Below are 27,751 nucleotides of genomic sequence, written 5' to 3' on the forward strand. Positions count from 1 at the left end.
CACAGTACTGGAAAACTTCTTTACCCCTTTAATTACCCGATCCTTCGTAATAAGTTGATGTTGTTTCTGTTATAAGTTTATACTAGCACATATACCCGTGCGTTGCATCGGGAGAGATTTTTTGGCGAGAAGCATTGGGACAGATAATTGATGTGTCCATCAAAACGCTCTCCACAACAGTGAGGAAACAGAGCGGAGAGCTGCAGTGTTCTCGCGGGTCATGTTTGGTCGGAGTGGGGTTGGTCAGAGTGGCGGCCACTACCCAACTCGTGCATTTTTTTCCATCAGTTCCGCCTCCCTGTCGAGGTTGTGATGACTTCCTTTTTTATAAAAAATGCAAGCAACCTTTTTTTAAAAATAGTTAAATTCTGCAAAAAGGCAAACAAAATTTGAAATATGAAGATTTCTTAAAATTCACAAACATTTTTTTTGAAAACAAGAACCTTTTTAAGGTGGAGAAACAAACATTTTTTTTAATTTGTGAATAATTTTTGAAAATTGAAACTTGTTTTGAACATTCAAAACCATTTTGAAAAATGTGGTTTTAATCACGAACATTATTTGAATTTGTCAACATTTCAATACAAAGGAATATTTCTTGAATTTATTTTATTTTTAAAATATAATTTATTTTATAATTCACAAACAATTTTGGAATTTTTTTAAAAGAAATGCGAACATTTTTTGAATTACAGAAAATTTTGGAATGAGAATAAAAATATCAAGTTTCAAATATTTTTGAAAATGGGAACAAATTCTGAAATTCTAAATATTTAACAAAATTTAGAAAAAATTAATTTCTGAAAAAATATAAATAATTTAAATAAACGGAAACTTGTTTTGAACATTCAAAACCATTTTGAAAAATGTGTTTTTAATAGCGAACATTATTTTGAATTTTTCAACATTTCAATAGAAAGCAATTTTTTGAATTTCGGTTATTTTAAAAAGGTTTATTTTATAATTCTGAAATAATTTTGGATTTTTTTAAGAAATGCAAACATTTTTTGAATTACGAACAAATTTGGAAGGTGAATAAAAATTTTAAGTTACAAATATTTTAGAAAATGGAAGAAATTTTGAAGATTTAAAGAAAAATTGTACAAAAAAGAATTTAATAAAAAATATAAATAACAAATTTATGGGAAGAGGAAAACATAACTTGGAAGGGAAAAAAGAAAGAAAAAGTAGAAAAAAAACATAGAAAACTAGAAAATGGGCCAGCCCAACATTGGGCGGCCCATGCGAAGTTCCAACTATATGCCGCCTGAAAGTGCTTTATATCGACTAGAAGGGGGTGAATTGGCAATTTTTACAAATTCGTCACTGAGGAAATGCAACTTGAGGTATTTCTTAAGTGACGAAGTACTAGCAGCGAAATAAGTACTCAGGTGCTAGCATCATGATGAAATGAAACAAGCACAGATCATAGGTAGCGTGTAAACAGGATAAGCAGATAGAAGACAAGATGACTGAATAATTAGGATTGAGGAAATTGAGAAAGTCTTCATTTAAAATCTTCAAACAGTAACGATCAAATTCAGCAACACATGAATGAAGAATTGAAAGGGTTGAGGAAATAGAACTAGTAGCTTGGTGAGGACGATGATTTGGTAGTCCAGGTCCAACTGCTGTGACAGTTGTACGTCTGGTTGGAGCAGCTAGGTATTTAAATCCGAGGACACCCAGTCCCGAACATACAATCCTCGCCGTATTCTTCTTGAGCTAAGGTCACACAAACCTCGCCTAATCACTCGTGGTAAGTCTTCAGGTGACTTCCAAACCTTCACAGACAGGGTCACTCGGTGATCCATAATTCCTCTTGGATGCTCTAGACCATGACGCCTAACCGTCTGAAAGATGCACAGTCTTCAAAGGTAACAAGCGTTGGTTTCACACACGAACAATCTCTTCAGTGATGCTCGTACATCTGGCAGCAGACAAACGGCTAATTATACATCTGACCCAATTTACCCGTTCCTTGTTGGTTCGCTTGTGGGTTTATGTTAGGAGGCACAACTGTAAAAAACATGAGAAGAAAAGCAAAATAAAATTGTGGTTGGCTTGCTGTTGGTTCCAGTGCACAAACCATTTATTTGTGTGGATGGGAGATGTGCTGGTTTCTTTGTGCATACTCTGATGGCTGGTTACTGTCTATCTCTGTTTCTGGCTGTGATCCCACAAATTTCTTGTGGCTATTGAACAAGCTAATGTTTGAAATAAAATTATGTTCACAAGATATCGAGCTGTTTCTGGTATTCTCAATATTCAGAAATCTTTTAATGGCCAAAGGGAGTTCTGAACTCAGATCGCAACATATCTCTCATGGCTTGGAATTGCTGCATACGATCATTCTTTTTTGACCTTTCAAATTTGTTGATTGGATCTCGCCGCAGTTGGTCTCATTGGTTAAATTTATGGTCAAAATTAGATCGCGGGAAGCGTAGGCGCACTACATTGTGGAATGGAGGGAGTACTTAGTACAAGATTTGCCCTTTACTCCAACATCCCGGCAAGAACAAATTAAGGTGCTAATTACAGCAAGGAAACTCCCGTCTCTATGCAAAGTTAATTAATTACGTTGCTTTTTTTTAACGAAGACGCACGAAGCGTCCGGTTTTAAATTAATAAAGCCCCAAGGCAGCATCCACACACATTCCAAACCTTAAAAACCATAAAGACATAAGTTCCGCAGGCTCAACGTCCCGGCAAAGGTAGAGTTCCAACTAGCTAGAAAAGCATAAACATAAACGCGCGACATAGCATAAGATAACACAAAAGTCTCAAGCTTGATGCCTTGTTGTCTCGATTTCACCATGCACAGCTTGATCTGCTCCATGATCTTGGTCATGCGGTCCTCGTCATGCTGATTCCCCAATGGCGCCCGAGCCTGTAAGAAAATGTGGCATTTGAAGAGGATATCAGCTGGGTGTGCAGGGAACTTGTGTTCAATGGTAATTTTGTTCCGCACCGTCCAAATCAACCATAACAACGCCCCAACACTATGCCACACCACCCTTGCATTGGCACCCCTCTGTGCCATCAGCAAGGTGAGTAAATCGTTGCTAGTTTGGGGGTTCCAATTCTGCTTAAAGGTATCCCTAAACATGCTCCACGCAAATCTAGCTAAACAGCACCCGAAGAAAACGTGGTTAGCGTCTTCCCCGAGGACACAAATGGCGCAAGTCCCATTCGCCGGCCCGTTCCGCTTGGCCACATTATCAGAGGTTGGGAGGCAATTATGGAACATTTGCCACAATAAAATCTTGATCTTGAGGGGAATGCCAGCCTTCCATAGCCCCCTATCCATGTCTAACAAATTCCCTCCGTCAACTTCTCATATAAGGATTTCACCAAAAATTTCCGGGAAAGCTGTGAGCTTCCAAGTGATAGCATCATTTTCCTGGCTGAGAGTCCTCCACTTGAGGTCAGCCACGAGAGCGTTCCAAGAAGCGGCCTCGCCAGCCTCCAGCGTCCTGACAAAAGGAGATCGCCGGAGGGTGTACTCGAAGGGCGTCGGCGACCACAATGTTAGTGTCAGTGGCCAGTTGGTAAAGCTCCGGGTGGGATTGCCACAGTGGAGCTTGACCCCTCCAACAGTCGAGCCAAAACCGCGTTGACGAGCCGTTGTTGACTGTAAACTGGGCACCCACCGTAAAGGCCGGTCTCACCGCTTGGATCCCGTTCCAAAACGACAATCCCTTCGACTTAGCCTTGAAAGATTTCCGTCCGGGAAATATTTTGCCTGCAGGATATCTGCCCAGAGTCCCGACTCATTTTGGGCAAGGCGCCGCCACCATTTGGTGAGCAGGGTTAACATTCATTAATTACGTTGCTTGAGATGGGGTGTTGATTTAGTATCACATACACTACTCGTCTTGATGATGAGTTTCCACATGCATGCACACAATTATTTTTCATGTACTACAATCGTAGTACATGCATATTATCATGCTCCAAATGAAAGCAAATCGTTGCACTTGTTCAATCTCAAGAAGATGCGCCCTTACCAGAAAACTTTGAATAATATTTATATTTTTTGCATAATGAAAGATAGAATGAGAGGATGTCATAGAAATAATACTTGACAAATGAGCTCTGTGCTAACTACTGTAGTCGCTATGACTCATTGTGGTTGTGGTTGCCTGCGCATATAGGATATTCTGGCTGCAGACAAACGCAATTTTTCCTGCTTTATACGTTGAAATGGCCGAGGATTATCTGTATCCATCTGACCCAATTTCCTTATCTCCTGCTCTCAGCTCAATCTCGCATATAGAGTACTTGATCAGACATGAGTCGATGGAAGAACCCAGTGGTGGTTTAGGAAGGCTTGGTGTTTGCATCTATAGTGCTTCTTGTTTCCAGTTTGGTGACAGAGCAGAGCAAAGTATTACCTCGGTACCAAATTACTTGTCTTAGATTTGTCTAGATACAGATGTATCTAGACACGTTTTAGTTCTAGATGCATTGTATGCATGAAATTCTAAGACAAATAATTTGAGACGGAAGGAGAACATATTTAATATCCCGCTTCTAAGAAAGGAGATGCTTCCCTTTTGGAACCAGTTGATATGTTACATATTTTTCATTACGATCTTCCTTTATTCCAGCATCATCCTAAGTATCAAGATTGCATTTTAAAGCTACGAAGCTCCCCTCTGTGCTCGCATGATCTGGGGTTTTAGCATCACCTCACTCAGCACTACTCCATATACTCTCTAGCAGATTCCCAATAATTTTCCTATCTAGATGAGTGTTGTGCGCGATTTCTGGTCTTGATCCTGACATTGTTATTGGGCAAGAGTTTGTTCAGCAACTCTGTACTGATACGACATTCAGCAAATTATGGTATTATCAATATTTTGTATCTGTAGGGCAAAACTGATCTGCAGAGCAGTTTTCCTAGTGTTGTTTGTGATTGTGGACTTGTGGTTGTGCCCCTGGTGTGCTTATTGGACAATCTTTGTTTTTCTTTTATTTTCTACGGAAATGACAGGACATTTCAACTATCTATGGTATGCTGAATATTCTGCATGTGTAGCAAAACTTTGAATTTTGCATTGTAGTCTTGTAGAAGGGGGGATAAATGATAATACCTTAGGATTAGGATTGCTAGTATCAAAAGATAAAATAAAACAAGCATTGTAACGAAAAATAATTAAATAACTGTGCTGCAAGAAAATTAATTAGCTGGCATGGAGATATTCTAACTGCTGGAAACCGCTATACTTGATTCAGTTGATCAATTTTGATAGGAGGTTATTTGACGTTATGCAGCTCTGTCATCCCGGCCAAGTTGGTGGAGACGTGGGACATTTCCCTGCTGCAGGTTCTACCTTCCTGCTCTATCGATTTTATCAGGCAAAGAGTCAAATAAAAGAGGAAAAGGGAAAGCAAAAAACGTTACATGAGCATTATAAGCGTTAGCCCTCACCATGAAAAGGAAAAGACAGTGACGAATACATCATTAACCACAATTCATGAACATGATTGCCAAAACACAATAATCCAAATAACCTGAAACAGTTATTACATCATCGTCTTGAAGCACCGGGATGCTACATATTGTAATTGTTACATTGGATTCAGCCAAACACAAGTAAGTACTTGATAAAAACGAGATACATACATTCAGAGCAGATAGTATCTCGTTCAAGGAAGGAAAGTTTTTGAAGTTCAAGGTAGGAAAGTTTTGGCATTGTTCCGTCCTCCATCCTCCACTCGGTAGAATAAAACCAATGAAGTACTAGCTCTCGTAATTGAGGAAATCTGTGGGAAGAGCAGGACATGGTGTCACCATTAAAACCCGCTAGCTTCAACACCACGAGACAGGGAAGCTTCTCCAGGATAGCAATTGGCTCTCCTTTGATAAAATTATGACCGATACATCGGGTATCCTCTTGGAAACATCTGACAGAAACATCAACTAAGTGGGGCATGTTTGCAAATATGTACGAGACATCCTTAACGTCCCAGGCCGGATTGAAGGATAATGCTTATAGTTTAGTCATTTGGCTCATGAACTTCACCTCATGGTTAAAGCAATATTCTATGCTTAAGGTGTGAAGATCGTTTAGTTGAACACTCCTTGCAGGTGAAAATCCACGAATGCAAACATGCCTTAGAGTAGGGATATGCCAGAAGGATTGTGGCATGGATCTTCGGTGCACGTCGGTGCCTCTCAGATCAATAGTCTGTAGGTAACTAGGTATAGGAGTTCTGTAATTGAAGAGGTGAGCTTCAACTCCTGACACCGCCACAACCTGAGGTATCTAAGGTTAATGCACCCATCGATAACCCTACAGAGATCTCTTATGTTTGAATTTTCAATGTGAAGAACTCTTAGAAAACTCATCTTGGGTATTGATGAAAGTTGAAAGCCGACTAGAGTTCGGAGATCAAGTCTTGTTTGTAAAAAAAGATCATTAGAGTTTTTAGGGAGAAACATAGAATTTCAGGGTATCAGAAGATGATGCATTAGCCTGGCCTGCACATTTATAGAGTGCATGCATATATCAGTCATAAGACACATATCACGAAAAACTGAGATATTTAAACACAAAATACAGTTATATAAAGAGGGAAGAGAGGAAGCTTGACCTGTAGTTTCATTGCTGACATCTTTTCTTGCTTCTTCTATGCACCACTCACATAAGATATCATGAAGCCGTATTTTTTCAATCCATCCATGTGCCTTGCTTCTATGAACAACTTGGACAATACTTCTTTGAGCCAACTCAGTTACATACATGTGTGCCGTTTCTTCAGGTTCATGATTTGCTATATGTTTTTTTTGGAAATGGAGGCGTACCCCTGGCCTCTGCATCATGATGATGCATGCGGCCATCTTATTAACAATCTAGAATCGTCAAAAAAGTCTTACAGCTCACAAAGCGGAGCAGAAAAGAGTATCAAAAAAAGGAGAAGTACAAGCGAACCACGTCAACCGGCACAATGAAGATAAAAAGGATAAGCTCTCTAGACTCCTATCGTGTTATGCGAGCGACATCCGAACCGGTTGAAGATAACCCGAGCTACCATCTCCCATTGGTTGCACCAAGTAACCAAAGGCTCCCTGGAGTCCATAGGAGTGAGTAAGGACCACGTACGGATCCAAGCTGTAGCTCTGAAGATAACCTGCAAAAAAGTTAAAGTGTGTTGTCTGTTAAAAATCATATCATTCCTACAGTTCCATATAGCCCATAATAGCGCACATATTTCAATCCGAATACGAGCCGCAGTAATCTGCTCCACCCCAGCTAACCACGTCCCAAACAAAGACGCAATATCAACTGGAGGATTAACATTAAAAGCTATATGAATCATTCTCCAAAGTAACTTGGCAAGTGGGCATTCAAGAAATAAGTGTTGTATTGTTTCGTCATGATCACAAAAACAGCACCGCGAAGAACCTACCCATCGCCTCTTAATTAAGTTGTCCTTGGTGAGTATCACTTGCTTGTGAACAAACCACATGAATATTTTAATACGCAAAGGAATCTTAACTTTGTAAATGTGCAGCGACCGTGATAGGGGTCCAGAGTTAATGAGATCCATATAAAAAGATTTCACCGTAAATCTCCTATTCATAGTTAATTTCCAATGTATTGAATCCGGCTGATCGGATAGTTGAACTTCTATCAATCTCCGAACCAGGTGCATCCAGGCGGTCCATCTCTCACCAACTAACACTCGTCTGAATTGGATGTTCAAGGGAATTGTTTGAAAGACGGTACCCACGTAATCCTCCTTACGTTGCACAATATTATAGAGTATAGGATATTGGATGGCCAAGGGCGTCTCTCCTAGCCATGTGTTTTCCCAAAATCTTGTTGACATGCCATTGCCAACAAAGAATTTTACCCTATGAAAGAACAGGTCCTTCGTGCACATAAGTCCCTTCCAGAACGGCGAATCAGTCGGTCTCATGGTAACCTGGGCTAGCGTTTTCGAATGCAGATACTTACTACACAAAATTTGAGACCACATACCGTCCGGCTCAGTCTCTAGTCTGTAGAGCCATTTGCTCATAAGACATTTGTTCTTGATTTCTATGTTTTCAATGCTGAGACCCCCTTGATCTTTAGGTCGGCAAATGATATCCCAACGAGCGAGATAGTATTTCCGCTTGGCCTCATCAGACTGCCAATAGAAGCGTGATATAAAGAAATCAAGACGCTTGCGAACTCATTTTGGAACTTCGAAGAACGACGAAGGAACATCGGCATACTAGTCAATACTGAGTTAACCAGGACTAGCCGACCTCCATATGACATAAGCTTACCCTTCCAGCAGCTTAGTTTTTTTGCAATTCGTTCTTCAATACATTTCCAATCTTTATTGGAGAGTTTACGGTGATGGATCGGTATACCCAAGTAATTGAATGGTAAGGCACCTGACTCGCAACCAAGCAGTTGTCTGTATTTGTGTTCCTCATCTTTGGCCTTCCCAAAGCAGAACACCTCGCTCTTATGAAAATTGATTTTTAATCCAGACAATTGTTCGAAGAGACATAAGATAAGTTTCATATTACGTGCCTTAGCCATATCATGTTCCATAAAGAGAATAGTGTCATCAACATATTGTAGAATGGAAACCCCTCCATCAACCAGATGAGGAACTAGACCCTCTACGTGGCCATGCTGCTTGGCCCTGCCAATAATGACGGCTAGCATATCTGCCACAATATTGAACAGAAGAGGAGACATGGAATCCCCTTGCCGTAACCCCTTATGTGTCTAGAAATAATGACCGATGTCGTCGTTCACCTTGATTCCAACACTACCTTTCTGGACTTGGGTATCAACTTGCTTCCTCCAAGTTTCAGTAAAACCCTTCATGCGCATTGCCTGTTGAAGAAAAGGCCATTTTACTTTATCGTACGCCTTCTCAAAGTCAATTTTGAAAATAACCCCATCTAGTTTCTTTGAGTGGATTTCATGAATCGTTTCATGTAGAACGACCACCCCTTCCAGTATGTGTCGTCCCGGCATGAACGCTGTCTGGCTCGGTTGGATTACCGAATGAACAATTTGTGTCAATCTATTAGTTCCTACCTTTGTGAATATTTTGAAACTCACATTCAGCAGGCAAATGGGGCGGAATTGTTCGATCCGAACAGCCTCATCTTTCTTAGGTAACAACGTGATCGTCCCAAAGTTAAGATGAAACAACTCCAAATGACTGTCAAAAAAATCATGAAACATAGGCATAAGATCATCTTTAATAATATGCAACATTTCTTATAGAATTCAGCGGGAAAACCATCTGGTCCCGATGCTTTATTCGGCTTCACTTGGGAAATTGTCTGATAAACCTCTTTTTCAGTAAACGGTGCAGAGAGAACATCATTCTCTGCTTTCTGCAATTGAGGTATATCATCGATCACAGATTCGTCCAGGGACACCGTAGATGAATTAGGGGGACCAAATAGTTTTTTATAATAGTTAGAAATGTATGACTTCAGTTTTTCATGTCCCACTATTGTCCCCTCGTCTTGTTCAAGCTGTATAATTTTTTTCTTCCTATGCTTGCCATTTGCAACCATATGAAAAAATTGTGTATTGTCATCCCCTTGGACAACCTTCATTGTTTTCGCACGCAATGCCCACTTCAGCTCCTCTTCTCTCAAGAGGGCCCATAGACCTTGCTCAGCCTGGGACTTCGTTCGTTGCTCATGAACAGAGAGAAGAGTGACCTCTGCCTTTAAGTCTAATTCCTCAATCGATTGAGTAAGACGCTCTTTTTCTTATTTATAGATCCCGCTCTCATTTCTGGCCCAACCGCGCAGAAATTGTCGGAGATGTCTAATTTTATTTTGCCATCGCTCAACATGAGTCCTTCCACAAACTGGCTTAGCCCATTCTCGTGCAATCATCTCCATAAAGCCTTCTCGCTCAAACCAACTGTGCTCGAAGGAAAAGATATTTTTATTTGCCACATGTGTAGCCTTCCCTGAATTTGACCGAAAAATATCCGTGAACCACATTAAGCGCCTCTAAAGTCTCACACCGTACTCCTAGTAAAATCCCACCGGATCGTCCTCTAGGAGGTAAGATGTGCCAATCAAAATCTATACCACTGGAGAGAGTTTGAAGAAACTGTGATGTGAAATTATCTCGTCCAGTCTCCAAAAGTGCGATAAAGTCTAAGTGTTGTTCTATCGTTGTCTCTGCTAAGAATCTTTGTTTAGCCAAGTCTGCTAGACCTCTGCTATTCCAGAAAATTCGTTTCATAAGTCATCATGAAATTTTTTTATGCTTAACTCTGGCACTTCTGCGTACCACCAATGTAGGGTAAATTTTCCTCTTCCAGGGCCGTTTGGGCTTCTCCTCAACTCCCCACGTGATAGAAGGATCGGTGACCGCAGAATCCCCCCCCCCCATCAGGAGAGGCTCAACCATGTCTGTAATCTCCAAATCCTCCTCATCCTCCTCCTCCGCGGTAGGCAAAAGGTTATTACAAATATTTGCGAGATCAGCTACTCCTAAATTATTCATATCACTGTCACTCATTGGTTTGATAGATGCAAGATTTCGAATAATTTCAGAAGCCCTCTCCACTTCTAAGTCTAAAATATCATTAATGGATTTGACGACCTCGGTTTGATTTGATCCCAAAGAAATTCCTAAGTCGTTTGCCTTATCTACTATTTCATTTTCTGAGAAGTGCAAAAGTGAACAACTTTTATCAATAGACGCACCTGTAGTAGCCTCGACATCACGAAGCATGGCGGCCCTCTTGGCCCGCGCTAGTTGCAGGTCATCCGCATCCGACTGTCCCTGGATCCAATTGCTGACACGCCTGCTAGCCGACACCGGATCCGCAATCCCACCGAAGGCGATGAGCTCCTCCATGGTCCTCTCCTAATTAAGGAGTAAAATCCCGACTCCCACACCCATCCCCTATCATCGTTGAAGAAGGGAAGGGCATGGAGGAGCGGATCTCAGCCGAAGGGGGATAGGGGGAAGAAGACCGGAGAGCCACCTGCTCACTAGTCCCTCTCCCCCTCTCCCCACCTGAGCCACTCAGCTCCTGGCCGCATTGTACGACAAAGTCCTGTGGGGGGTTACGACGCGGGACACCTTCCCGCACCTCACCCCCATCTCCTCGCTCTGCATGGCGCGACCCTGCAAGAGGGTTACATCACGGGTGTCCTTCCCGCACATCAACCCCCTCTCGTCAAGGATCGCCGCCGGCGTGATGGGAGAGGAGCCACACACCTCCTGTCCAGGTGCCCCTCCCAAAGAAGACTGGCCCGCCGTCACGGTGGGAGGAGAGTCACAGACCACCTGTCCAGGTGCCCCTCCCAAAGACGACAGGCCGGGCGCCCCACTCGCAGCTACCTCATGAGTGACAACCAGCCCGGCCGGAGAGGAATCCATCATGACCTCGCCACAGTCATCGTGTCGCTCTAGTGCAGTCATCGTCTCGCAGGTCAGACTCAAGATCGAAGGCAACTCAAGTTCCGCCGGGTCGTCAGCCTCAACTCTGGTGCTCCATAACCGACTAGGATCTGAACTCGACCCAAACGAACCAAAACGAAGAGTGGTCATCGGAGTAGTGGACGGTGGCGCCTGTTTGGCAGAACTATCTGCCTTATCTGGTTGTGTCCATATCCTGAGGCTCATCTCCATCCTGGGAGATCGGAGTATCCTCAATATCAAGCTCTAAAATATAAGTGACTCCAGCATATGTCCATCTAACCAAATCCGGAATGTTGCTCAACACTCACGAAACTGACTAGCAACCGCGCAGCCCCTTGTGCACGAGTAAAGGGCATGTCAACTTTTTCAGTCTTGCCAATCATCCCACCCAAGCTCCAATCAATCAGAAAATGCTTCATCAATTTTGGTGGTGCACCAAAGAAACGTACCCACACCTTCTCTAAAGGTATACCCTCCGGTTCCTCCTGCTTCCACTCATCAAAAGCAATAATATTTTTGGTGCTTGGGACTCTACACATGCCCCACTTGAGAAAATGCATCTGATCCTCTTTAGTGGGAAAATTCACCTTATAAGACTGTCCCTCTAACTATTCCAAATGCCATGGATGGTTACCTGGTACCAAGTCACGCAGCTGTCTCACAATCTGAGCCTCAGACAACTGTCCATTAGTCACCCGGACAACTGCGGGGAAGGAACTCTCAACCATCTGTGGTAACGAGTCCACTTCTGGAGTCTCAAAAAACATCAGCTCCTTGCAACACACACCGAAAATGCTAATACCAGGTTTAGGACCAGATAGAAGTGGGCAATCTCCGGTAAGGTGCTGAGATTTTAGGCAATAATCGCAAAGCTCATTAGTGCACTCTGCCATAAAATGACCCGGTTCGCCACATATAAAGCAAGGCAACTTCTTTTTCTTAATTGCCCACTTCGAGAGTTTCTCTCCCTCCATTTTCTCCGGCCCTTTGTCAGACGTACCATCTCTGAGGTTTGAAACTCCAGATGCCGCCGGTACTGTCACCGCTGCCAGAGCTATAACCACGTCAACCGCAGCCGCCGACAACGTGGATGAATCTGTCTCTGTGTGCTCGAGCTCCTCCCCCGTAGCCATGTCTGCTGGCGGTGGCGGCGGAGGGATATGCCGCGGTGGAGGTGGGCGTCTACCTCTCCAACCACGCCGATATCCACCCCGGAAGCGATAGTTGGGTCCGGCAACGCCTTCCACAAAATTACCGGGCGGCCCTTGAAACTGTCCTGGACCGCCATCATTGTACCATTTGTGCCCACGACCGCCAGCGGAAGAAGAACCACGGTGCAGCCCCTCACCATATGCATCATTACCATCGTCTCCCCACCGCCCGTACCGGTTAGTATTCCATCCATCTCTGTTGTGACCAGTGAAACCACCACAGCCCTGAGCGCCACGACCCCTTCCTAGGGCCGGTACCTTGGCCACCGGCTGCTGAACCTGCTCACCCTGCCGCTACACATCATGTACAGGTGCCTGCGAGCTTGGAGCGACCGTGACCGTCCTTGTCACGTGGGGGGGGGGTGTCAGGGTGGACACCGTCCGGGCCGGTCCGGTCCCGGTCCGAGCCGATGTTTGGACCGGCCGCCGGCGGTCCGGGCCGGACCGGCCGCCGGCGGTCCGGGCCGGACCGGACTGAGCAGCCTGACGGTCCTGATTTCAAGGACCAGACTGGCGACGACGAAGCTCGGGCCGGACCGAGCGGACCGGCCAACGACCACCGGCGGCGACTTGCAGGGTGCAGCGGCGAGGTGTACGACGTGCGCAGGTGCTGTGGCGAGGTGGGTGACATGCGCGAGCGCCGGTATCGAGATGGGCGACGTGCCGTGGGAAGTGCGTGGGCGCCGCGGTTCTTTGCCATGAACGTGCACATGTTTGTTGATTAGCAGTTTTTCCGTTGCATGCAAGTAATCCATCGTGTGCATGAGCCCATGATTTCTCGGGTGCGGGCCTTGCGTGATTAGCGGATCAAATGGAACGTGGATTTAATCATCAAACGGTAACGTGATTTTTGGATCAAGCCATGTTTCTCTCGTACTTCCAGTTTTCTGTTTTACTGAACAAAAGGAAGCGGTACCATGAGATCGCGCATGACGTGATTATAGGAAGCTGGCGGTATAAAATCTGGCACCTTCCAAAACAACACTTGCCTGATTTGTTGGACGAGAAAATCACCGCCCAGCGTTTCTCCCACGATGCGAAAATCATGGCCCAGCGCTTCATGCGTGCGTGCGTGCTCTGCTGAAACTGTTGCCGTGATCGAGAACTCGCGAACGGCGGCAGTGCACGCACGGCATCGACGGCGAGGGGCGGAAAGAGGCTATAGGGCACGAAGAGGAGAACAAGGAAGGAGAGGGCAAGCTCGGGTACACGGTGGTTCACCCAGCGGCTGCCGGTGTCCGCGACGATGACTGCGTTTCTCGGTCCCCTCGGTCGGCTCGGTTAAAGACCGGACCGGACCGACATTTTCTCGGGCCTGATATGGCAGACCGGACCGTCCAATTTATGTAGCGGGCCAGGACCGAGCGGGCCAAGACCGAACGGGCCACGAGCGGGCCGAAAAGCCTGCTCGGTACGTCCACCCTGAGGGGGGAGCAGCACCTGCTCTGGTGGTCGAGCCTTGCCGCGGTTGAAGGAGAGCACCACGGCCGGCACCAGTTCCTGCCTGCTGCAGTTGCGGTGGTTGCCCCCCGCGCCCAGCAGCACCACCGGCAGCGGCGAGCGCAACGGCGTGGCCTCCCCCGACAGTCCCCACCACCGCGGCGGCTGGAGTGCCATGACCAGCACCGACGGCGGCATCCGCACCAACGGCGGTCGGTGGTCCTCGCTTGCCGGGCGGCGGCCCGCGTCCAACCATCTTGTCGGCGCAGGCGACTCGACGCGCTCGTCCCTCTCCCAGCGTCGGGAATCCTGGTTCGAAAACCCTAGGCGCAGCCACGGCATGAGGCGAGATCGATACATGCACGCCTGTACGTGCGGGAACGGGCTCGGCTTGGGCTCCCAACTGTGCGTCGCCCGAGTCTAGGAGGCCCACGACCGGCTCCTCATTCAAACGGGCCTCATTACCCAAAAGCGAATTCAAACGAGCCCTTCTGGCAGTTCGAATGTCGCTCGCCGATCTCGCCACCGACGGCCTCGACGGCGGTGACAATCGACCCTTCTTTCCTTTGTTCTTCTTTTTTCGAGTAACTAGAGTCCAAGAATCCGGCAGAAACTCAGATAAAGTCACAGGTTCGCGGAAAACCTTAGGAATCGGACCGATCCAAGGTTTCATTGTCGGTTTGGAATTTTGAGTTTTCGAATGCCGACGTTCAGGAACCCTTTTTGATCAGCGGCTACTCCGTCGGTCCTGAAGCTTGAGGAGGCAGTAACGAACCTGTGGATTTGTGATCTTCCTCTTGATCTTCATCATCACTGTCAATCAAAGCCCAAAATCGCCCTCCCGGTCTCGCAGGCACCGTCGTCTCTGTCAAGTCAATCATCTCTGATCTCGTTGGACGTTGATCTACCTGCACACGATCACCAACCACCACGTGAAAACCATCAAGGCTAAAACGAATCCCTACCTCGATCGAGTCACCGTCCGGCAAGTAGTCGCCGGCTAGGACGTCATTCTCCAAATCGAATAAAGTCATCCAGCACGAAAGATGGGAGAGACGGACGCGGCCTTCGATCCAATTGCTAGGATCTGATTCCGCCATGAACTGAACACGCCATTGCGTGAATCTCCCTTGGCCCTGGCCGATCTCTTTCAGCGCTGAATTGGCTCACGGTCCCGACGCCCCCTCCTTTCTTTCCGACACCATCGAGGCAATCGGATGTAGCGATCCGGGGCGCGATCCACCCAACAACTCTCCCGTTGAGGCATGAGGCGGCCGCGGCGGCGTAGATCCGGCCACCGGCAGCGGCAAAGGCCCGCTACACATCATGGCAAGGGGCGGCGGCGGCGAAGAGCCGGCCACCGACGGCGGCAAAGGGCCGCCCGCCTCAGGCGGCCGAGTTTCCGCCTCCCTCATTTCCGCTATATGTGGAATAAGGCTTTCTTCTATCCATAATTGAATAAGGTGGAACACTGATATTTCAAAATCGTCAGGAAAAGCAGCAATATAGAGAAAACAAGATTTCAAATAATGACTTCACAGATCTTTGTAACTGCGAGCTAGTATGTCTCGCATCATCTGTGTATCCTTGGTTGATGGCCAACCCGATATATGACCATGTTTGTCTATTCAGATTCTTTGACAAATGACCCCCCAATACGGCAAGTGCAAAAGGCAATCCATCACATTTCTTTGCAAGCTTTCTTCCAAGTTTTTCAAACTCATTCACATCATCTATAACAGACCTAATATATGATGGTAGTGCTATGCTACTAAAAAGTTCCCAACTCCTCTCTTCATCTAACTTCTTCAAAGGATGGACATAGGTTGGCATTTGGACATGATTTGCAACATCTTCTTTCCGTGTAGTTAACAATACTCTACTGCCGTTGGTTGCATCTAGAAAGGCATTAACTCTTGTGTTCAACTGCTCCCATGTGTCTGTTTCCCACACATCATCAAGAACTACTAGGTATCTTTTTTGAAGGAGAAAATCACGGATCTTCTTTCCCACCTGGTACTCATCCATTTCATCAATTTCTCTAGAACAATCTTTGCCCTCTATTATTTGTTTCATAATATTCTTAGTAAGTCAACGCCCTTGGACGTTTGAGACACGGTCACCCAAGCCATTCTGTTGAAGTGCCCTTTGACTCTGGATGAAGTGTATACTTTTCTTGCGAGTGTTGTTTTCCCTGCTCCACCCATGGCAACAATCGACACATCACTAAGCATGCTCTCATTGTCAACTAATTTTCCAACTATTTCATTGTGCTCATCCTGAAAACCAACCATGAAAATATCATCTTATGAGTTCTGGTGCATAACGCTGAAATCCTGTGGAAGCTCATCCACCACTACAACCGTGTCAGCCAAATCAATTTTCAAATTATCCACACTTGCAAAAATCTCAGTGAGCTTTCTCCTTACACACTGAATTTCAACACCAATCTTATGAAGGGTGGCCAAGTCACTCGGCAGGCGAGCATACCTTGAGATAGCACCCATGAATGCCCTCTTGAGCCTGTTTCTGTTTTCCATGTAATCTGCAGCTTCAATGACATTCTGAGCTTCGTAAGCCACATCTCTGATCTGTTTCACCAAGACAACAACTAGTGCATTTCCAGAGCTCCATTTACTGTCAGCGTCTTTAAGGTACGCTTGCAACCTCACGAGCTCAGCTCTCAAGAGCCCCACTTCAAGGGTGACTGCACACCAGAATGTGGTCTCCTGGATCACAATGTTGCTCAAGTTTCTGAGTACCGCAATAATAGCAGCCTCGGCCATTGATTGCTAGCTCCTTTAGAGACGGAAATATATGTGTGCTTGGTTAGAGGCAGCAGCCTCTTGTGCAGTCACTCCACTTCGCTACCACTAGCTAACTAGCTAGCATGGCGGACAGAGATGTACATGAGGGGAGTGAGAACACGCAAGAGGTGAGCATGCATGGATCGGATGAATTTGCGCTGAGGTAGTGAGGAGCACAAGGGAGAGACTGGGAAACTCACCGGCATCGAATGGCAGCAGGAGGGTCTTCTCCTTCTGCTCGCTTGCCCCCGCCTTGCTCAGATCTCCTTCACCGGGAGAAATTTTCTTCTCTTGTGTGACTCGAATTAAGACGCCTTTAGTGTAAGGACGATGCCATCGACCAGCTGAGGGGAGAGAGCTCAAGAAGGGATGAGCATTTGTGCTGGGGAGAGAGGAGAAAGAAGGGATGATAGATGGTTACACACCGTCACCGGCCGGAGCCTTGAGGGTCTTCGATGTTACGGGATCGCGGAAACTCCTTGCATCACGCCAGGATGTGGTAGGTAGAGACAGAGGTGTATGGTGTGGACAGGAAGAAGAATCATAGAGGAAGGCTTGGGATTACAGAGATAACAATATTCAGTATTACAGATCGATGTCCTATTCTCCTCAAGCTAGCCTATATGTAGGTATTGTTACAGGCCATAGTGGGTCGACCCATCAGGCCACTCACACACACACACCGGTGGGCGCAACCCAGGTCGTTGCATGCCCCTCGTCTTGAGAAACAGGACGCCCTCATACTGTTCAACATCTTGCTGTCGTCGCTGGTGCCAGCAGTGATGTCCACTCCCATGTTGTCGTCGAGGGGAAGGCCACACCAGGCAAGCTTCACTTGCAGTCGTGTATGTCCTCCTACCTGCACCAAGCGAAACTGTAATACTTGAGCAGGGTGAAGCAGCATCGAGATCTGGAGAGCAGCAACCATGTCACTGGTGCTATTATCTTGTGTTGGAGGTTGTGCAGGTTTCAACAGAGAGACGTGGACCACTGGATGGAATTTGCTGGCAGCTAGAAGGGCAAGCCGGCAAGCCACTTCACCCACTTTTTCCAAAATCTGGTGAGGACCAAAGTATTTGAATCCCAGCTTGTGGTTTGATCTCCTCACTACTGATTGCTGCACATACGACTGAAGTTTCAGGTATGCCCAATCACCCACTACAAACTGGCGATCTGAGCGGTGTTTATCTTCTTGTGTTTACATGCACTGTTGAGCACGCAGAAGATGTTCCCAAATCAGGCCCTGCTTAAGGTTGCGCTCAGCTAACCAGCCTGACAGATCAAAGGACAATGAACTCTGGAGATTGGCAATGCTTGAGTATCTTGGTTGGTATGCATAGAGAACTTGGAATGGTGTTCTGCCCAGTGCTGAGCGATATATTATTGTGCCAGTACTCTGCTTGTGGTAGCCAATAAGCCCTTTTCTTGGGAGCTGAGTGAACCATGCACCTCAGAAATGTTTTGAGACATTGGTTGTGTTTTTCAGATTGACCATCAGTTTCTGGATGACTGGCAGAACTCATGTTCATCTTTGTGTCAGTTAGTTTGCACAGCTCCTGCCACAGAGTGCTTGTGAAAATAGGATCTCTGCCAGTGACTATCACCATGGGCAGACCATGCAGTTTATACACATTGTCCAGGTATACTTGGGATACTTGGAGGGCAGTGAATGGATGAGCCAGAGGCAGGAAGTGGCCATACTTGCTGAACTTGTCAATGACCACCAAGATAGTGTCAAAATTCTTTCTCTTGGGTAGACCTCCAATAAAATCCATGGTAACCAAATTCCATGCTTCTTTAGGTACTGGCAGAGGGCTGAGCAGGCATGGCTTTCTGATATGTTCAGCTTTAGCTTGGTGACACACGGTACATCCTTTAACATAGTTTTGGATATCTTGCTTCATGGCAGGCCAAGCAAACAGAGCTTTGATCCTTTGGTATGTACCCTGGAAGCCCGAGTGACCCCCCACTCCACTAGAATGTAAGGATAACTTGATTGCTTTGTGAGCTTCAGTATTATGACCCAGCCACACCCTGTCTTTGTATCTGATGATGCCTTGATGTAATACATATCCCTTGTCATTAGAGCCAGATAGAGCTAATTCTTGGAGTAGTTGTTTGTCCTCCTCATGTTGCTGACATCCTTCGGATACAACAGTCAACCATTTGGATGTGCAAAAAGAAATTGTATGTAGTTCACTAGGAGTAGGTGATCTTGAGAGAGCATTAGAAGCAGTCACTACAATGGAAAAGCCTAGCAGTAGCACGAGTTTTAGGTATACCAGTAGTGCGGGTGCCCGTGCTACAGATATGGCGCTACAGCTAACTCGTAGTACTACTACGTCTGTTAGTAGTAGCGTGGATACCGCCCGCGCTACTACTAACTAGTAGTAGCATGGGTCTGGAGCCTCGCTACTGCTAACTAATTAGGAATTAGAAAAAAATCGAACCATGGTTGCTGCTGCTAGCTAGGCGTCATCGTCCTCTTCATGCATGGTCGATGCTGATCCTGGAGGGGATGAAGTCGTCCATGGTGATGGTTCTTCCCCATCCAACTCTTCTCCACACCTCTTCTTTGCTGCTGCTATAAAAAAGAGATAAAGATTAGAAGACGAAGAGAGAGAGAGAGAGAGAGAGAGACGAGTAGGTGCAGCAACTCACCGGTGGCCGCCGGAGTTGGAGCCGAAACCCTAGGTGACACCATGGGTTGCGTTCATCAAAGATCTGGTCGTTGTCATGGGCGGCGCTCTATTGGATCTTCCTCTCCTTCCAGCAGCGGAGGAGGAGAAGGAGGAGGAGGAGGAAGGAGGGGCAGCAGAGGAGGAGGAGGAGTAGGAGGAAGGAGGGGCAGCAGAGGAGGAGGAGGAGGAGGAAGGAGGGGCTACGGTGGAAGAGGAGGTCGCCGGATTTGAGGGAGACGTCGAGGTGCAAGGCCAGTAGTTGCAACGGGCGAGGAAGGGCGTCACATGTGGGAGGGAGAAGTGAAATTGAGAGAGTGTGTGGGTCTGGAATTGGGCCTCCGTGCGCTATGTTTATACATGTGTTGGTGGGTTGATAATAGTAGCACTGGGTTTATACCCATGCTACTACTATGGCATTGTCCCGGGGTGCATGGTGGAGGCCACTTAGTAGTAGCGTGGGGTTTATAACCCACGCTACTACTATTGACTTAGTAGTAGCGTGGGTTTATAATCCGCGTTACTACTACGGCTGGTCCCGGGAGGCACGGTGGAAATCACTTAGTAGTAGCGAGGGGTAAAAACCCACACTACTACTATCAACTTATTAGTAGCGAGGGGTAAAAACCCGCGCTACTAGTAAGTAGCAGTAGCGAGGGGTATAAACCCGCGCTAGTAGTAAGCGTCTGCCTATAAGCTTTTCCCTAGTAGTGAGTATTATCCTGTCCTTTCTTGTATAAGATCTTATACCTCAGTCCCAACAACTTCAAGAGTGCCTTTTGTTGCATAGGGCTACTGATTTGCTGATCTTGTAAATGTGTCAAGCTTTTATGATCTATTTCCAAAGTAAATGGAGCATGATGTGAGTAACTTCTCCACTTATCCACAGCTAATATGACAACTCGACACTCTTTTTCATAAGTGGAGAGGGCTTGAGCTTTGGGACCCAGGGCTTTGCTTAAGTAGGAAATAGGATGTCCTTCTTGCATTAACAGTGCCCCAATTCCATTGTTGCTAGCATCAATCTCAATCACAAATGGTTTTTTGAAATTAGGCAGTGCTAGTACATGGGTTTGATCTAGGGCAGTTTTCAAACTCTGAAATGCAGCTTCTGTAGTAGGTGTCCAAGTGAACATCACGTCTTTTAGTAAATCAGAGAGGCTCCTGCTGATAATGCCATAGTGTTTGATGAACCTTCTATAATATCCGGGAAGGCCTAAAAAACCTCTTACTTCCTTCATATTGGTTGGTACTGGCCAATCTTTCAGAGTTGCAATTTTAGCAGGGTTAGTTTGGACTCCAGCTCCACTGATCACATGACCTAAGTATTCCAGCTCCTGTTGGGCAAAGGAGCACTTGCTGAACTTCACATACAACTGGTTTTCTTGCGGAATAGTGAAGACTTGTTCCAAATGTTCTAAATGCTCTTCCAATGTTTCACTATAGATAAGAATATCATCCATAAATACTAGAAAACATTTTCTCAGTAAAAGTGCAAACAAGATATTCATGGCAGCTTGAAAAGTTGCAGGGGCATTAGTTAACCCAAATGGCATTACTTTGAATTCATACAGGCCATGATGTGTTTTAATTGCAGTTTTGTGCTCTTCCCCGTCAACCAATTTGATCTGATGGTAGCCAGCCCTCAAATCCAACTTTGTGAAGTATTTTTCTCCTGCTAGTTCATCCAGAAGTTCTTCCAAAATAGGCATTGGATATTTGTGTTGTACTGTCACTGAGTTAAGCCTTCTATAATCTACACAGAATCTCCAGGTACCATCTTTCTTTCTGACCAGCAACATAGGGGAGGCAAAGGAGCTAGTGCTATGTTGGATAACTCCTTGGGTAAGCATAGTAGCTACTTGAGTTTCTATTTCTTGCTTTTGCATAGAATTGTACTGGTATGGTTTATCATTGATAGGTTTTGCTCCAGGTAGTAGAGGTATCCGATGGTCAAACTCCCTGTGGGGAGGCAAAGTGTCAGGAGTAGTGAACAATTGCTGGTGCTTGTCAATAAGTGGTTGAACCTCAGGTGGAATGCAGGTTTCTACCATAGGTCTCTCTTCCATATGACAGAGGTGAATTACTTGCTCAACTGCTCCAGTATTCAAAAGTCCTTGTAAGTCTTTCCCATAAATGGTTGTGCAAGAGGTAAGTTTATCTTTAACTCCCCTGAGTGTGATTCTTGTTCCTTGGTATTTAAACCTCATGACCTTGTTTCTCCAGTCGACCCACATAGGGCTCATCGTTTCCAGCCACTGCATTCCCAGGATGATAACATAGGTGCCCAATGGAAGAACCTTGAATTGGGTGTTGAAGGTATTCCATTGACAGAACCATTGTAGGTTGGGTACGTGTGTATTGCAGGGCAAACTGCCTCCATTTGCCACAGTCATAGTTGCAGCAGGGATTTCTTCAGTTGAGCACTTCAGTTCCTTTGCCAAATCAGCTCGAATGAAGTTAGTGGAGCTGCCAGAATCCACCAGAATGAGTAGCTGACGCTTGCCCACCATGCCTTGCAACTTGATACTCTCTTTAGAAGATGTTCCAGTAGCTACTTGTACAGACAGTTTCATATAGTCGTCACTGTCTTTGTCGAAGGGCTGGTGTCGGTGTCAAAACCGGCGGATCTCGGGTAGGGGGTCCCGAACTGTGTGTCTAGGCGGATGGTAACAGGAGACAAGGGACACAATGTTTTTACCCAGGTTCAGGCCCTCTCGATGGAGGTAAAACCCTACTCCTGCTTGATTAATATTGATGATATGGGTAGTAAAAGAGTAGATCTACCACGAGATCAAGGAGGCTAAACCCTAGAAGCTAGCCTATGGTATGATTGTTGATGTTGTAGTTGTTGTGTCCTACGGACTAAAACCCTCCGGTTTATATAGACACCTGATAGGTTAGGGTTACACAGAGTCGGTTACAATGGTAGGAGATCTACATATCCGTATTGCCAAGCTTGCCTTCCACGCCAAGGAAAGTCCCATCCGGACACGGACGAAGTCTTCAATCTTGTATCTTCATAGTCTTGGAGTCCGGCCGTGACGATAGTCCGGCTATCCGGACACCCCCTAGTCCGGGACTCCCTCAGTAGCCCCTGAACCTGGCTTCAATGCGATGAGTCCGGCACGCATATTGTCTTCGGCATTGCAAGGCGGGTTCCTCCTCCGAATACTTCATAGAAGGTTTTGAACACAAGGATAGTGTCCGGCTCTGCAAAACAAGTTCCACATAACACCGTAGAGAGAATAACTTTTGCATAGATCTGCTGACGTATTCCGCGGCGTGTCATCACACCACAGCCAGGCCTTTATATGAATCGTTTTTTACTGTTCCACCTCAGCGTGTTTAGCGAGGCAGTTTCCTTGGCACGTCTTATCAAAGCATAGATCGTGCCCCCCTTATTCTGGGATTCTCATCAATACGGAGGTGGGTAACCCATCCGCGCCATTGATTACGGCGCTTGGGGAATAAGCGAGTTTTACCAGGCTGGTGGGGGACGCATAGCTTCGTCCGTCCATATAAGGGGATAAGGATCCACCTTTTCACCTACGCCTTCTTCCTCCTTTGCTTATCCATTTCCGCGCACTCGAGCTCTAGCGCCCAAGTCCGCACATCCCACCTCAACCTTTCTCCAATCATGTCAGGAGCAGGAGGCAGGTGGATGGCCTCCTCCGTCAAGGAAGGGCACATCACCAAGCTGCAGGAGGCCGGATACTTGTCCGGCAACATCGCGTACAGGCTGCCCGAAGCGGGGCAGCTCATTCCAACCCCCGAGCCCCATGAGAGGGTAGTGTTTCTACCCCACTTCCTCCGCGGACTAGGTTTTCCACTTCACCCTTTCGTCCGGGGGCTCATGTTCTACTACGGCCTGGACTTCCATGACCTGGCCCCTAATTTCATCCTCAACATTTCGGCGTTTATCGTCGTGTGTGAGGCCTTCCTCTGCATCCAGCCCCACTTCGGCTTATGGCTGAAGATCTTCAATGTCCGGCCGAAGGTAGTGGGCGGCCGTCAAGCGGAGTGCGGAGGCGCCATGGTTGGCAAGATGACCAAGGTCCTATGGCTCGAGGGCGCTTTTGTGGAGACAATAAAGGGGTGGCAATCAAGGTGGTTCTACATCACCGAGCCACGCGACCCTGAATGGGCGGCGGCCCCCGAATTCAGATCTGGCTTCCCCACACGGCTCTCGTCATGGAAAGAAACGGGCCTGACGTGGGGGGATTCGGAAGAGCTATCGGGACTCCAGGCATGCGTCCAAAACCTGGTGGACAAGAATCTCAAGCTTGTCGATGTAATCCAGGTGATGCTCATCCGCCGGATTCTCCCCTGAAAACGACGGGCCTTTAATTTGTGGGAGTTCGATCTGGCACAGCACCGAACCTTGAGCCGGCTCTTCGACACTACGTACGAAGATGCCTGGAAGGTGCTGTTCAAGGGTGCTGAAGCCCCAACATCCGCCACCAAAGATCGCGGGTACAGCGCACGGCGTCCAGCCGGCGAGGTAAGTTATTTTACCCTTTATGGGACTCTTTTTTCATAGATTGATTCTATGCGGGATCTAAAACTCCCTAATTTTTGACAGGACTGGCTGAAGACGGCCGGACAGATTAACTGTCCGGCTCCTTTGCCGGAAGACCCGGAGCACGCCCGATTGACGGGGCTGTTGGCTCCGGCGCCTCATGTGGTGCCGGAGAAGAAGGCCAAGAAGGAGGCCACGGGAACTCGAAGGAGTTCCCGACGCCAGGTGCTGTCAGATTCTGAAGCAGAATCTTCTCCTGAGGACAAGGAGGAAGAAGAAGAAGCTCCTCCCCCAGTGAGGGAGGAGAAGAAAAGGAAGGCCGTCCCAACGCGGGAGGCCGGAGGGTCCAAGAAGGGAAGAACCCTTCCTCTGGACTTCTCCACCAATGTTGACGACGACAAGGAGGACTGGCCAACAAGGGCCAAGCCCCTGGCGAGATCGTAAGTGTCCAGATACCCATGGTTTTTCATAATTGCATAGTGTTCTCTAATGTCGAACAATCATGCAGCCCGCCTAAGGGCAAGCTTGCCAATTCATCGAGCGGGTCCCTGGGCTCGTCGGAAATGGAGCCTCGCCTCTGGCCGCCTCCTGGCCTCACGCCGCGGACGACACCGCGGTGGGGCCCCAAGGAGGGCTTGGTCAAGAGGAGGTAGCGCAGGAGGCGCCACAAGGCGACCTCCCGGACTCCAGGCGTGCGGGGGGCAAGACCCCCAGGGGCTCTAAGCCCGACCCTTGTCCGGACTCCATGCCGGAACCATCAGCGGTTCCGAAGTCCGGAAAGCGGATCCTTTGCAAGAAGGGTAAGACGATGGTGTCCTCCGTCCAACCGGAGGCACCGGATAGCTTACTGGAGGCGCTCAATGGCGCCTCCATCGAGGAGGAGCACCGCACTATTACGAGTGCGGTGATCCGGACAGTTCAGTCCGCCAAGAGCGGACTGACCGAAGCCTGTACCAGCCTTCTAACAGGCTTTGAGGTGAGTTTAAAACATATAAAAATGTTACCGCATAGACAGTAGCCCCTGATGCTTAGTTCGGTGTTCGGAAAGAAAAGCCGGACTAAGGATCTAAAAAGATATACGCAGGAGTCTAATATAAGTATGTCAATATGGGAATGCAGGCTGCGCTGCTGACCTCTGCTGCACTGACTGCGGAGGTCAATACATTGAAGCAGAACCTCGAGCGTTCCGAGAACGAGCTCGGACAAGCCAAGAAGAAGCTCGGGGACAAGGAAGGTAAGAAATACCTTAATAAAGAAATACCTTATGGAAAATGTTTTGGTTGCAAAAAATAACAGAAATAACATGGGTACCGCAGGGGCCACGAACGAGGTGGAGACCCTGACGGAAGCGGTGGCCGTGGCCGAAAACAAAGCGGCTGCAGAGCGCACCGAGCGAGAGAAAGGGGAGGCGCAGCTGGCGGAGGTACGGCAAGAGCTCCAGATTCTCGTGAAAAAACACGAGGGTTTGGAGCGTGACTCGAAGACCCGAGAGTCCGAGCTTGCCTCGGCTCTTGAGAGTGCCAAAGCTGCTAAGGCCGAGGCCCAAAAAGCCCTCCAAGAAATCGAAGCACTAAAGAAGATAGTGGCGGGTAAGGCATTCTTTATGCAAAGCAAGAATATAAAAGTCAATTACCTATTACTTACCCGGATTCGGAGCTCTCCAGGAGCATTCGCAGATTTGCCCCGTAGTGCGTCTGATGCTGCCGCGTTCTACCGCGCCCAGGAGGGGAGCTCCACGGAGAAGGTGTTCTGGTCTCAGTATGCTGAGGCCGGACATCCGGTGCCCCTAAGCGACCAGCTGAAGCAGCTGGTCGAGCTCCACAAGGTCGCCGAACAGGCCATGAGGGGCCTTATAGAGCGGCTGTGGCCATTGGAGGCCATGCCCGGGAGCTACTTCGGTTTGGTGCAGCGGCTGGTGGATGCCTGTCTGCGGCTTGAAGTTATCAAGCGCTCCGTCTGCATTGAAGGGGTCCGTCGGGCCCTTGCCCGTGCTAAAGTGCACTGGGGCAAGCTGGATGCGGAGAAGCTTGTGACGGACGGGCCACCGAAGGGCCATGAGCATCGCACGCCCGAAATGTATTATGAGGGCCTCCTGAAGGGTGCTCGCCGAATAGCGGATGAGTGCTCCAAGGATGTAATTTTTGAATAGGCTCGCGTTTGTTATTATGTACGCTGAAAACTTGTTCATATGCGCTAAGCAACGCTTATTAATTTAAAATATTACCTTCTGTGCGGCCGTTTATCGAATTTGAGAGATGGCAAGTCGTTGGCTTCAGCCCCCATGCCACGAGTGCTGGGGTGTTCGGGATAAACTTGAGCACTCTTGTTCCCATTCTTGGGTCCATCTAGGGAGGTGCTCAACACAGCGAACAAGGCAACCGGACTTATAATGCTTGAACACTCTCACTTAGCCATAGAATTCTATAATTTTAAATTTCGGCGAAGCCCCTAGTATTCGGAAGACCGAGTTCGGGGCGCTATCCACGCCTTGGCCGGATAATTCCGGTTCCTCGCTCTAAGCGGCATAAGTCTTTAGGGACCTAAAAAAACCTCTCGAACAGCGACCGGCTCTCGCCTTATCATGACAGTCAGTTTTAGCTTTCTCCACTGAGGTGCTCGACCCAGGATAACTGGGGCACAATCGCAGTGGTTCTCCCGGTGCTACCTTAGCCGATATAGCGGAACGTAAGGTACCAAAACACGGGAGCCGGGCAAACCCAACTATTGACCCAAGACATGATTCGGAGCCAATTCATATAATGCTATAAGTTCGGGGTGCCGCACTTGTGAAAGTGTTCGGACTTTATCACACCATAATTTTGGGATACTCAAGCCCCTGGTGTATTGGCCGTGCCACAGTGTACGGTTGCAACATGTCGTGAAAGGAACATATGTATATATAAAAAGGAATTAAAGCAATAATAAGCAAGAGCTATGTATTGTTTATTCAAAAAGGTACTGCAATGGAAGCAGAACGATACAAATAGTGCGTTAAGCAAGGGATGGGACTATCTAACATGTCCCCCTCCAGGGGTAAGCTGCGGGATGGTATGTAAAACAGGTATAATGCTCATAACAAAGACCACCTGAGCACTTGACGTGGCCTTCCGCTTCCCTGGTTGTTGCATCGTGAGTTCGGCGATTCAAGTGCCGGACAGGACTGTTCAAAGACGGAGTCCCGAAAGTAAAAAAGAAAAGAAAGAAGGAAAAAAAAGAAAAAAAAGAAATGACACAAACGGTAGCCCCTGGTGCGGTCGAGCCGCACTCTTGGCGTGCCGTCGTCTTGCCCCTCCCCATATGCCCATGGTATCTCCAGAGCGTAATTATGTACGCGTAATACTGGTTTCGCAATTTCGTGAGGGCTGGGGTTGGGGCTGGATTGCTACTCGTGCTTGAATCGTGCCAGGTGGTCTTGTTGCAGGTTACTCAGGGCGCGCTTGGCAGTGTCCGGACGCTTAGTGGTCGGATTCGAGAATTGCCGTGAGAGGCTGCTTTGCACCTCCGCCGCGAGGGCCGCCGTATGCTCCTCCGTCCGGAGAGAGCGTTCGGTGTTTCCATTTACCGTGATTACTCCTCGAGGGCCTGGCATCTTGAGCTTGAGGTATGCGTAGTGCGGCACCGCATTGAACTTGGCAAATGCGGTTCGTCCGAGCAGTGCATGATA

General features: G+C 47.3%; 1 pseudogene; it reads right to left on the bottom strand.

The window, feature by feature from the left end:
• Positions 1–5,999: 5,999 nt before the first annotated feature.
• On the bottom strand, positions 6,000–16,866 carry LOC123158789 (putative disease resistance protein At1g50180; annotated as a pseudogene).
• Positions 16,867–27,751: the final 10,885 nt, after the last annotated feature.

This window comes from Triticum aestivum, chromosome 7B (genome assembly GCF_018294505.1).
Source record: "Triticum aestivum cultivar Chinese Spring chromosome 7B, IWGSC CS RefSeq v2.1, whole genome shotgun sequence".
Classification (NCBI taxonomy): domain Eukaryota; kingdom Viridiplantae; phylum Streptophyta; class Magnoliopsida; order Poales; family Poaceae; genus Triticum; species Triticum aestivum.